Here is a 12,195-nt window from a genome sequence, read left to right on the forward strand (position 1 = left end):
CTTTACTATATATATTTCTCACGAAATATGTGCATATCACTAAGTTTGCCTCACTAGAAACCTTAAACAAAAATGACATACACGGAATAGGAACATCGATCATATCGCATGCACATAACGCAAATGCAAGTTCCAATAATTATTGTGTTATCACTGATCCGATTAATTTCCTTAGCATTCAGTTCTTGCGACCCTTGTCATCAATTTTGAGAGGTAAATTAATTATTTTTATGCGCCAATATGTGCACTCACACATGGTAGCTATTTTGCACCTCCCGGTTTTATTAGCAGTAAATCAACTATGACAATTCAAGGTTTTTTTAAGCTTAGAATGTGTTATGTGCATTAAGTCATGTTCTGATGTGTATTTTGCATTTTGCTTCTAAAGTCCACATGGTGAGTCAATTGAGAAGTCTATTTATTATTTTTGTCTAATATGTCTCTTCCATTTGGTACGAAAACTACTTTTTTCATTTTAAAACTTGTTGATATTTTATCGATTATTTTGATACCTTTGATTGCCCACAATCATGTTAGCATGACTTTTATACGTGGTAATTAACTTTTCGACTCTATGCCCTCGCTTGGCCCCCTAGTTATTTACTCCACATTAACATGTGCAATCTTCTTTCTGTGGATCATATGTACGACATTGTTCCTTTTTACCTAGTCCAATGACTAAGTTGGGTATACGTTCATGTTTCTGTATACAGATCTGAATAAAACACTAGTTGTTGAAGTCTAACGCCTCACAATGCTCCAGCAATCTCAACATGTTTTTACATGTACAATATCTTCCCCATTGGTGCACGACATGTAATATAAGTGGCATGTCCTAGCTTATATACTATATTACATGATGAATACACGTTTTTACATGTACAATATCTTCTCCATTTGTGCACGACATCTCTAGGGCACCGTGCTCTCTGCTTTGATCTTGTGAAGTATGACAGTTCGAGGGATATATGCTGATAAAGATAGGAAGTAGACCATGGTGAATAAGCTCCTCTTAGTGTTTTTGTTAACAGAAAATATTGTTGTTTCTTCCTGGGAAAGAAATAAACTAGTAGATTTTTTACAAGGTCAATACACCTATCCACAAGATCATCTGCAAATACAAATTCAGCTTTCATGTCGGGGCATAGCGGGAGCCTCGAATATGTCTTCCCTTAGGTCGCACTCAGATTGCAATTAACTTGTTTTTGCTCCACTTCTCTACCTGCCTTCTGGTCGCTCTTGTTCTCTGGCCTTTAGGCCCGTGTGAAGTAGGACGCTAGTGTCAAGTAGGAAGCTTTGGACTACATCTGGGAGAGGTTCCAGCTAGCTAGGGAGGAATACTGGCATTGTTAACGTATCAACCTAGTTTCTAACAAAAGTTTTAAGTTATTATATCAATCGCTATCTAGGAATTTATTGCGCTTTCAGTGACTTGCGTAAATATATCTATAATGCAGTTGTCAACCATTTCATAAATTATTTAACACTCACTTTAGTATTTTTCTTCTACATAATAAACTTATTTTCATCAATCTCCATGAGGTGTCTTGAACCTTACCTACCTCATTAATATTTTATGTGTACGCTCTTTCGTGTGAAATTTATTTGCAGGATCATTTGAAACCGGAGTACTGCACTAAGAGGTAAGCAGCGCAAGATGGCTTACCTGTCGGGCCTTGAAAGCAAGGTTGAGCTACTGTAGCAGTAGCTAACTCACTACCTGCACAAGTGTAGTTGATGAAGGCTTGTAATTCTGCTGACTTATTACTTGATCATGGGCAGATGTTTTAGTGGTTTTGCTATTTCTCCGTTTTTTAATTATTTACGTGAGAACCAATTTATTAGACTTCAGGATTCATGAAAGTACAAAATTAGAAAAAAAAACTTGATCTCGTGGCTGTATCATCCATATATAATGCGTTGCAAAAGGTTTTTTAAGAGAAAAAGGCATAAAGTCGAACTTCAAATTAATGAAGCCATCCACCACGCTAGGATACTGGGTGCTGAATACAAAGGCAAAAGCGTGATAAAAGAACTTCTTTCTGTTAAGAATTTACATAATATTTTTTTTATACAATCTTCTTATTATTTCTTTTGAATATATGTTTGTAGAGTACAGCTGATTGGCTTGCAACTGAAAACAATATGATGAAGCTCAAGCTGCAGGGATTGGAGCAACAATATAAGCTGTTGATTGGTATTGTTTTCTCTTTCCTTGCATCTCAAGTAACTTATCTTATCTTCTTGTGGTGGCGCACAAAGGAAAATAGTGATCACCATTGGGCAATACAAGACAACACAGAACTTATTTCTGCACGATGTGATTGGAGATGGATGATGACAAAATATTATTTATTTGTGAACTTATACCATATGTTTATCGTTCTTGCCTTCTTGGTAGTATCATTTTTGGATGTTAGGATGAATATGGTATACTTAGTATATCTTGCTTTTTTACTATCAACTTTTCTCATGAAATATATTTATATATCGGTAATTTTGCCTCACCAGAAACCTTAATTAAAGAAAAATAATATACATGGGATAGGAATAGAAAACATATCGCATGCACATAGCACAAATGCAAGTTACGAAAATTGTTGTGTTATCACTAAACCGATTAGTTTCCGCAGCATTCGGTTCGTGCGATCTTTGTCAATCAATTCCGAGAGGTAGATTAATTATTTTCAAAAGGCCAATGTGTGGTTGCACATGCGCTAATTTGCAAAATACACACGTATACTACAAATTCTAGTACATGCTTACACGTGTGTGTGAGCATGTTTTTTGGAGAAAAGGCCAAAACGCCCAACTTTAAATTGATAAAGTCCTTGTTAGGGGTGAGCGGACACAGATCATTGAAATCATGTTGCTCCAAATCTAATATAACTATGTAATAGTTTGCCCAATCTTAATACAAAGACACACAAGTCTCATGCGTGTTGTGGTAAACACAAATTAATAAAGCCCTAAACGGCCAAAAGATAGATAGATGTTGAATTACAACACGACACACCAAATTGTTATTTGGGTACAAATTGTTTCTTTAGCGAATCGGTTAAATTTATCTTTAGTGCATTAGCTAACCAGTTCATAAATTATTTGCTAACGACTTAAGACCCACTTTACTATTTCTCTTTACATAATAAATGTTATTTTCCTCAAACTTCGGGAGGTATTTTGAACCTTTTTAAGGACTTCAACATTTTATCTTTGCTTGCTTGGATGTTAGAAAGTTTTCTATGTTACGACCATTGAAGTAAAAAAAGCATACTTGGGCTTGGTCCTGTACATTTATATGTTTGGTGAGAAATTGAGATTGTGTGCTTATGTGTCCTAATATCAGAAAGATTTGCTATTTTTATGAATTCATAATTTCCTCCTTGTTTTATTAGCAACACATCAATTATTTCAGTTCTAGGTAACCAATTTCAGTTTTTGTAAACTTAGAATATGCTATGCGCATTAAGTCATATTCTGATGTGCATTTTGGATTTTGCTTCTAACATTTGCATTGAGAATGAATTTAGAAGTCGAATTATTATTTTTGTCTAATATATCGCTTCCATTTGGTAAGATTTTTTTTTCTTTTTAAACTTTTTGACATTGTATCGGCTTATTTTCATAACTTTCATTGCCCACAATCATTTTAGCATGACTTTTAGACATGGTAATTAACTTTCTGATTTCAAACCTTAGCTAGGCCCCCTATTTATTTTCTCCATATTAACATGTAATTTTGTTTCTGTGGATCATATATAGAGGAAACTGTTCTTTTGACCTAGCCCATTCACTAAGTTGGGTATATATGTTCATATTTCTGTATACAGGTCTCAATGAAACACTGCTTGCTGAAGTCCAACGCCTGACACAACTCCAGCAATCTCAACAACCGCAAGGGGGCAATGATTATTTCATCAGATATATTCATGGTGATTTCAAATTAAAAGTAGAAGCAGGAAACAATAAGGGATGTATAAAAATATTTTTGTTATAACATTGGTGGAACTATACACCATTTTTGTGGTTGTGTGGATATGCCGAAGGATTATTATTGGATGTGCTGCATTATGTTGTCATATAGAGGTTGCGCTACACATAGTTCATGCCTATATGTATATATAATACTTTCGTGCTCGATTAATGTTAACCTAATTCATATATTACATTTTTCTTTAAAAGCTTCTAGTTAATGTATATCACACATATTCATCAATTGCATATCCCTAGCTTATATCCTTATATACATGATGAACACATGTTTATGGATGGTCAGTACCTTCTCCATTGGCACCATGCTCTCTGCTTCGATCTTGTGAAGTATGCATGCCTAAGGGATACCTGCTAATGAAGAGAGGAAGAAGATCCTGGTAAATAATCTCCTCATAGTGTTTTTATGGACGGAAAGTACTGTTGTTTCTGCCACGGGAAAGAAGTGAACTAGCGGGATATATAAGGTGAATACAACCATCCCTCAGTAAATCCAAGTGGAGATGCAGTGGCTAGTCCACAGGGCTATGCCTCTCTCGGATTTGGTTCGGTTGTTTAGATAGTCAAGCTGCCTGAGCCTCCCTTGCTTTTTCGCTAGATCAATTCTTTATTATGCATTCTCTGATTATTATTTTCTCCTTATGCATAATTTTCTTTGAAAGTTATAAAAATATGTTATGGGAAAAATTCCTACAATTTTGAGTCAAAAAATCTACTAGTGTGTGATGTAAGCCTTACGGGGTAACCCATCATTTTCCACTGACACTTGTCTGCTTCATCCCGTCCATTCCTATGTCGTCGCCCCTCCTTCCTCCAACACTCTCGCCTTGTCATCCTTTTTATATCCCCTCCTCTCTATCCTCCTCATCATGTTTCTAGGTGCCCCAGCTCTAGTCCCTAAATCAGCCGCAACCACTAACACGCCCGCCACTAATGCCATGTTAGCAGTGGGGGTGCCTCTGAGAGCCTTGCCCGCCACTTCTAGGCTTTAGGCACCCGCCACTGCTAGGCTTTCCTACAGTAGTGCCACCTCTATCTTAGGCTATAGTGTCAAGAGCACCACCACCCTTAATGGACATCTATCTATGTCGTCAACCATCAGCCGGAGTCCTTGATGCCTCTGTTCCTTCCCACGTCTTCTTCTCCCTTCTTTTTTTCAAACACTGGCCATAGAACAATTGTTCTACGGTAATTTTCATTAATATAAATATTTAAAAATTACAAAAAACATCAAGGAACCTGCCTAACTTCAACCAATACCGGTTTTATGGAACATGGAATTTTGAAAGTGTTGTTCTAACCAAGTCATGATCCTTTGTGCTTTAGCTTGTTTTGATCTGATTTGCACTGCATTAAGCCCTTCCGGAAGATAGTAGCTCCATCCTTGGACATGTGAGGCAGCATGTCTGAAGATTTTTTCATTCCTGACCGAATAGATGTCCCAACATCCCATGATGATAATCTCTAGGGATATGCTCTGTGGCAGATGATGAAGAGCCAATTGGATATCATCAATAACTGAGATTCCTCTTTTCCTATTGGGGATGGTATTGTCCCAACAAAGCAAGGCAAATGGGCAATCCCGGAATAGATGCAGGTTGGTTTCCTCAGTATTGTCTGCACATAGTGCACAATTGTAGCAGTCCAAAATCATGGATTTTCTGTGAAGCAAATTCCTTGAGTTTACTCTATCATCTTCAAACTTCCTCTTTTTTCATCCACCCACATTCTTTCTGCCCACACCCAAATATAGCCTCTCGTTCCCGGATGGACGATAGTCTAGCTTTTCGATCTCGAAGATTAAGACCGATTGCTCAGAATTTACATAAATTGAAGTTCTATACAATCTTCATATTATTTCTTTAAAATATATGTTTGTATAATTGATGGTCTTACAACTAAAAACAAGATGATGAAGATCAAGTTGCATGGATTGGAGCAATGATGTCTAGTACACAACTTTATTCTGTAGACTCGTGTTGGGCTTGTAGGACAGTAGCAAATTTCCTTCAAGCGGATGATCTAAGGTTTATAAATCCATGGGAGGCGTTGGATGAAGATGGTTTCTCTGAAACAACCCTGCAATCAAATACAAGAAATCTCTTGTATCCTCGACACACTCAATACAATGGTAAATTGTATAGGTGCACTAGTTCGGCGAAGAGATGGTGATACAAGTGTAGTATGGATAGTACATATAGGTTTTTGTAATCTGAAAATATAAAAACATCAAGGTACCAAGTGATAAAATGGAGTACGAACAGTATTACAATGCTTAGAGAAAAGGCCTAGGGTTTATAATTTCACTAGTGTAATCTTTGAACAATGCTAGCACAATTCAATCATATAACAATCCCTCAACCGCACGGCCGGCCTCTGCTGCAAGTATAGCGTAGACGGCCTCTACCCACTCATGGCGAGGAATGTGGCTACTGACGGGTCGTGTACCCAGGTGCAACACCCTATCGACAGCAGGCAAGCACCGATGGATCCGCTCTTGTTGTGCGGTGCGCCGCACCCCTCATTTTGCGGTGCTCCAATAGTCTCGCTGTGTGGCGAGCCGCAGCCAAGCTTGCTCTGCGGCGCACCACCAATCATGTTGTACTATGAGCTATAGCCTCTCGGCACTGACATGCCTATCTTCATCTGCGCTGAAGCGCTGTGCACCAAGGGTCTGCTCAACCCTTGTGATGACGCGCAACATGGTGTTGTCCATCGCGTTGTCGTGGGCGCCCTCGGCCTCGACGGGCCTTGGTGCCTACTCGTTTCCTCGTCAAGGAGGTTGATCACAGAGGCGGCGCTTCGGTGGGTTGGCATGCTTGAAAAATGTAGAGGGGCTATAGGTTGCGCTTTGTGTTTGGTGTGTCGCGTGCCGCCTAGGTTTATGCGCAATATCGCTTGGTGGCGGTTGGAAACTGATGAGGAAATGGCGGGAAATGGTGGTGTGTTCATAAAACACCATCAATTAATGAAAACTTAGCATAGAAGGAAGCGCGAGCTAGCACGACACGTGCGTGCACATTGCTCGCCCACGGGTGTGGTCCATATACTCGTGTCCCAACAGAGCACACTATTCACACTAAAGAATATTGTTCTATACACAAAGAGCGTAGATGTTGTGCAGACTGAGCAAATCACATGGCAAACGATTAAACTAAGGAACATGTCGATGATAATTTCAAGAATCACACACAATTATTACCAGCAAGTGTTGCCCAGAACACACAGCTTATTAGCAGGAAATGTGTGTGTTATTATCGGTCTGCTCACACAATTAACCGATGCACCCTTGTCTGTTGCCAGTGTTCACCTCACCATGTTGGCCTCTGCTCGGGCTCCTCAGTGCCCTCTGCTTTCCATTAGGTGGTCGCGGCGAGCTCAACTCGCGTCCCTCTGCACGCTCTGCTCTTGCATCCCTCTACGCGCTCTGTTCGCGTCCCTCTGCGTGCTCTACTCTCGCTTCCCTCCAAGTTTCGTCTGCCAACGGTTGGGCCGGCACACGATCACGTTGGGCGCCCATATGCATGTGGTTGTGCCGCGCGCGTCACCACGATGCAGTTACGTGCGACACGATGAAGTTACCCACTACCAAAACTGCCATCCGGACATGTCGATATTCCAGTCCTCCGACCTCCCCATTTATTCCCGCAGTCAATATAACCTTAGTATCTTCAACCTTTTAATCGCACCCTACAACTCAAATAAGCACACCCACGATGGCACATACAGAGAGGATATCTAGCGGCGCTCCAATGGAGTTCGGCATGCATCAAGTGGAGACCCAGGTGAGGGAGAAGGACCACTGGGTGGTGTACACCAATGACCCGGCCGTGGTGGGGGTCTCCATCAACACCATGGAGAAGTTGCTGGCTCGGGATGACAAGTACAAAGTGGTCAGCATCGACCTCCAGTACACCGACGGTCGTGCCGGGTATGATCAGAAGGTTGCCACCACCCAGTTGTGTGTGCGCCGTCATGTCCTTGTCTAACACTACTCCCTGGCCAATAGGCGTTGCGAGTGTTTCGCCAAGTTTGTTAACAGCCCCAACTACAAGTTCGCTGTGATGGACACCATCAACGATGTAAAAGCGCTGAAGGTTTCGGGCTTGGCCTGCGAGAAGCTTGTCGAAATCCGTGGCCACTACAGGGTCCTGGGCAGCAAGAAGGAGAAGGATTCCCTTATTAACCTCGCCTCGGTCATCATCGAACCCTACTACAAGAACATGAAGGAGGATGCCAAGAAAAATCCCACATCCTGGCACGGGGCCTGGATGCGGAGACGGGATGAAGCTCATCTCAAGTTTGTGGCCAAGTGCATGTACACATGCTACGAGATGCACATGCGCATGGTTGACATGAGGGAGTGCCTCCTTCCTGTAATCGACGAGGGATCGTCACCAGCAGAGCAGTCGCGGCAAGCGTCACAAGAAGAAGTTTATGATAATTAAATGATCCTTTATCCTAGTTAATTATTCATGTAATCGTTTACTTCGGTGTGTGCAAATGTCAGGTGTGTGCTAGTCACTTATATAATTTGATGTTTAATTTGGTTATGCAATCATGTGCTTATAAGTATATATGTTGTTGTTTTGTAGACAGAGCAAATAAGATCACACACGGACTAAACTAGGGAACCCGTCGATGATGATATCATTAATCGCTGACAATTGTATACCGTCAAGCATTTGCCCACAACACACATGGCTTATTAGCAGCAATCTTTTATGTTATTATCAGTCTTCACAACCATTTCTTATCACGGACCTGTTTGCCGCGGATCACACACATCTTGTTAAGTTGAACTGTTTCGTTTCTGCTGGGGAGGCACCCCAGCTCATCAACGTGGATGCTCGGGCCCTACTTCTCCAGCAACACAAATGGCATCCAAGTCGCCTGCCCACCAGTACCACTCACATTCAGCTTACTCCCTGCCCTTGCTCAGTTGAGTACGAATACCAACAGCGGTAGCTCATCGACCTGAATGCAGAAGCAGAAGGAGCCAATATTTGTAGAAAGGAAGCCGATGTTGCCACCGCTGCCTTCTCCGAGGCTGGGTTGGGGAGGATCAGGTGCTTGACGCAGCAGCCGTGGCCGGCCTAGGAACACAATCAGGTGCTTGACGTCGACGCTCCCCTTGTGGTGGGTTTTGCGGATGGCTTATTCACTCAGGATGAGATTACCACGATCAAGGGGGAGAAGACCCTAGCAGAGATTGTGCTGACAAATCCCAAAGGCGTCCGGTGGTATATATATCATATGATCCAGCAGTTTGTCCATTCTTCTTTCTTTTAGCTCTGATCATCAAAGAAAATGTTTAACACACTTTAATTCGCACTAGGGCTAAGTAATGTGTGTACATTCTTTTGAAATTTATTTGCAGGATCATTCGAAACCGAAGTACTGCACAAAGAGGTAAGCGGTGCAAGATGGCGTACCTCTCGGACCTTGAAAGCAAGGCTGAGCTACTGCAACAGGAGACTAAGTCACTATCTACACAAGTGGAGTCGATCAAGGTTTGTAATATCATCAGAGGATGTGTACGTTCTACTGGTTTTGATATTTCTCACTGGACTTGGGACCGAGAAATAAATATTTTATAATTAATTAAGTAATCAGAACCATTTTATTAGAATGAGGATTCATGAAAGTACATATGAGAATTTTAAAAATGTTGGTGTCGTGGATCATCCATAATTTGGCTGAGAAAGGTTTTTTTCTTTTAAGTAAAAAGGCATAATTGGCCAACTTCAAATTAATGAAGCTATCAACCAGAACAAGGATACATTTGGTGAATACAAAGGTAAACGCTTGATTAAAAAAACTTCTTTATGTTAGGAATTTACCAAATAAATCGATGTTTTATAAAATCTTCTCATTATTTCCTTCAAATATATTTGTAGAGTACAGCTGAAGGGCTTGCAACTGAAAACAATATGATGAAGCTCAAGCTGCAAGGATTGGAGCAACAATACAAGCTGATGAATGGTATGCTTTTCTCTTTCCTTACATCTCAAATAACTTATCTTATGTTCCTATGGTGGCACCATTGTGCAATACAAGCCAACACACATAACTTTTTTTTTAGGGAAATGCCATCATGGCGGTTTATATTTCATGTGAGAACAAAGATACATCATTTGTTAAGGCATCCACTAAGAAATCCGGGGGCTCCGATTTCCAAACAATTGTTCGAGACACCTCCGAGTTCTTAGCTAGCAGATCCGCCGCCATATTGGCTTCCCGAGGGCAATGGCTAAAAATTATAGAGATAAAGTTGCTAGATAGGAAAGTGCATTCTTCATATATTGCCGCTGCTGGTCCTAAAGAATTCCCGCCACTCAACATGATTTCGATTACCTCCAGACAGTCCGCTTCGACATAGATTTTGTTGCAACCAACTTCATTCGCTAGTAGGAGGCCATCTCGTAGTCCTCTAGCCTCTGCCGTCGCTGCGTCTTCCACAAAGGGTATATCACTGCAGGAAGCAGCGACAAAGAAACCGGCCTCATCACGCAGCACTGCTCCCGTACCCCCTGTACCAGTGTCCTGATCAAAGGCTGCATCTACATTAAGTTTGATGACGCCCTCAGGCGGCTTGGACCAGCCATGTCTTTTAATTTTAGTTTGCTTCAACCTTGCTCATGAAAAGTTCTGCGCTAAAGTTGGTATAGCTTGGGCCGACCTTGCTGACTCATAGATGTTCTCACCATGTGTGTATTTGCGTCGTTCCCACCATACATACCAGATTGTTGTGGCCACTAGATCATTGCGCTGGACATCGGCCACAAGTGGACATATGGTACTTTTGGATAATAGGAGATCGGCCAGCGCCGAACCTCCATCTCTCTCTATTGTGCAGATTTCATTCACCAGCTCCTGTAGTCCAAGAATTCGCCAAATTTCCTGCACCCTCGGGCACAGAAATATAGCATGCCTAATGCTTTCACAGTCCGAACTACAAAGGGGACACTGGAAACTTGTAGTCATATGTCTGTTCGCTAAAACACCACGGCAAGGAAAAGCTCCAAGCAAAGTCCTCCAAACATGGATTTTGATTTTTGATGGAACACGCAATTTCCAAATGGTACGCCTGGACTAGTACTTGAGGCTTGTAATGAGTTTGTCGTCCTCAACTTTCGTCCATGCTGGTGCTCCCACTCTTCATGGTAAGCTGATCTTACTGAGAAAATTCCACTTCAAGTGCCATGATACAAAATCTTCCATCATTCCCAAAGCTAGAGGGATATTCATAATACGCTGCACATCAATTGGCCAAAAAAGATCGTTTAGCAATTGTTCATCCCACACTCTGTTTTCCGAATCAATGAGTTCAGAAACTCTTGTGATCACTACATAACTTGTTTATGCATGAAGTGAGCTGGAGATAGAAGATGACATACAGATTTTTTTATTGTGAACTTATACGATATGTTTATGTTTTTTTCCTTCTTGGTTACATGAATTTCAGAGGCTAGGATCAATATGTTATACTTAGTATATATCTTGCTTTTTACTAACAATTTTTCTCATGAAATATGTGTATATCACTAAGTTTGCCTCACTAGAAACCTTAAAGAAAAATGATGTACATGGGATAGGAACATCGATCATATCGCATGCACATAACACAAATGCAAGTTTCAATAATTGTTGCGTGATCATTAATCCGATTAATTTCCTCAGCATTCAGTTCTTGCGACCCTTGTCAATTAGTTTCAAGAGGTATAGATTAATTATTTTTGAAACGCCAATATGTGCACTGGCACATGCTAGCTATTTTGCACCTCCCGGTTTTATTAGCAGTAAATCAATTATGACAATTCTCGGTTACCATTTTCTGTTTTTGTAAGCTTAGAATGTGTACTTTGCATTAAGTCATGTTCCAATGTGTATTTTGCATTTTGGTTTTAAATTTCACATTGTGAGTCAATTCAGTAGTCTATTTATTATTTGTGTGTAATATATCTCTTCAATTTGGTATGATATTTTTTTCATTTTAAAACTTGTCGACATTTTATTGGCTTATTTTGATACCTTTGATTGCCCACAATCATTTTGGCATGACGTTTAGACGTGGTAATTAACTTCACGATTCGATGCCCTAGCTAGTCCCCCTACTTATTTACTCCACATTAACATGTGATCCTATTTCTGTGGATCATACGCAAAATAGTTGTTTTTACCTAGTCCAGTGACTAAGTTGGG

Source organism: Triticum aestivum, chromosome 5B (assembly GCF_018294505.1).
Source record: "Triticum aestivum cultivar Chinese Spring chromosome 5B, IWGSC CS RefSeq v2.1, whole genome shotgun sequence".
Taxonomy (NCBI): domain Eukaryota; kingdom Viridiplantae; phylum Streptophyta; class Magnoliopsida; order Poales; family Poaceae; genus Triticum; species Triticum aestivum.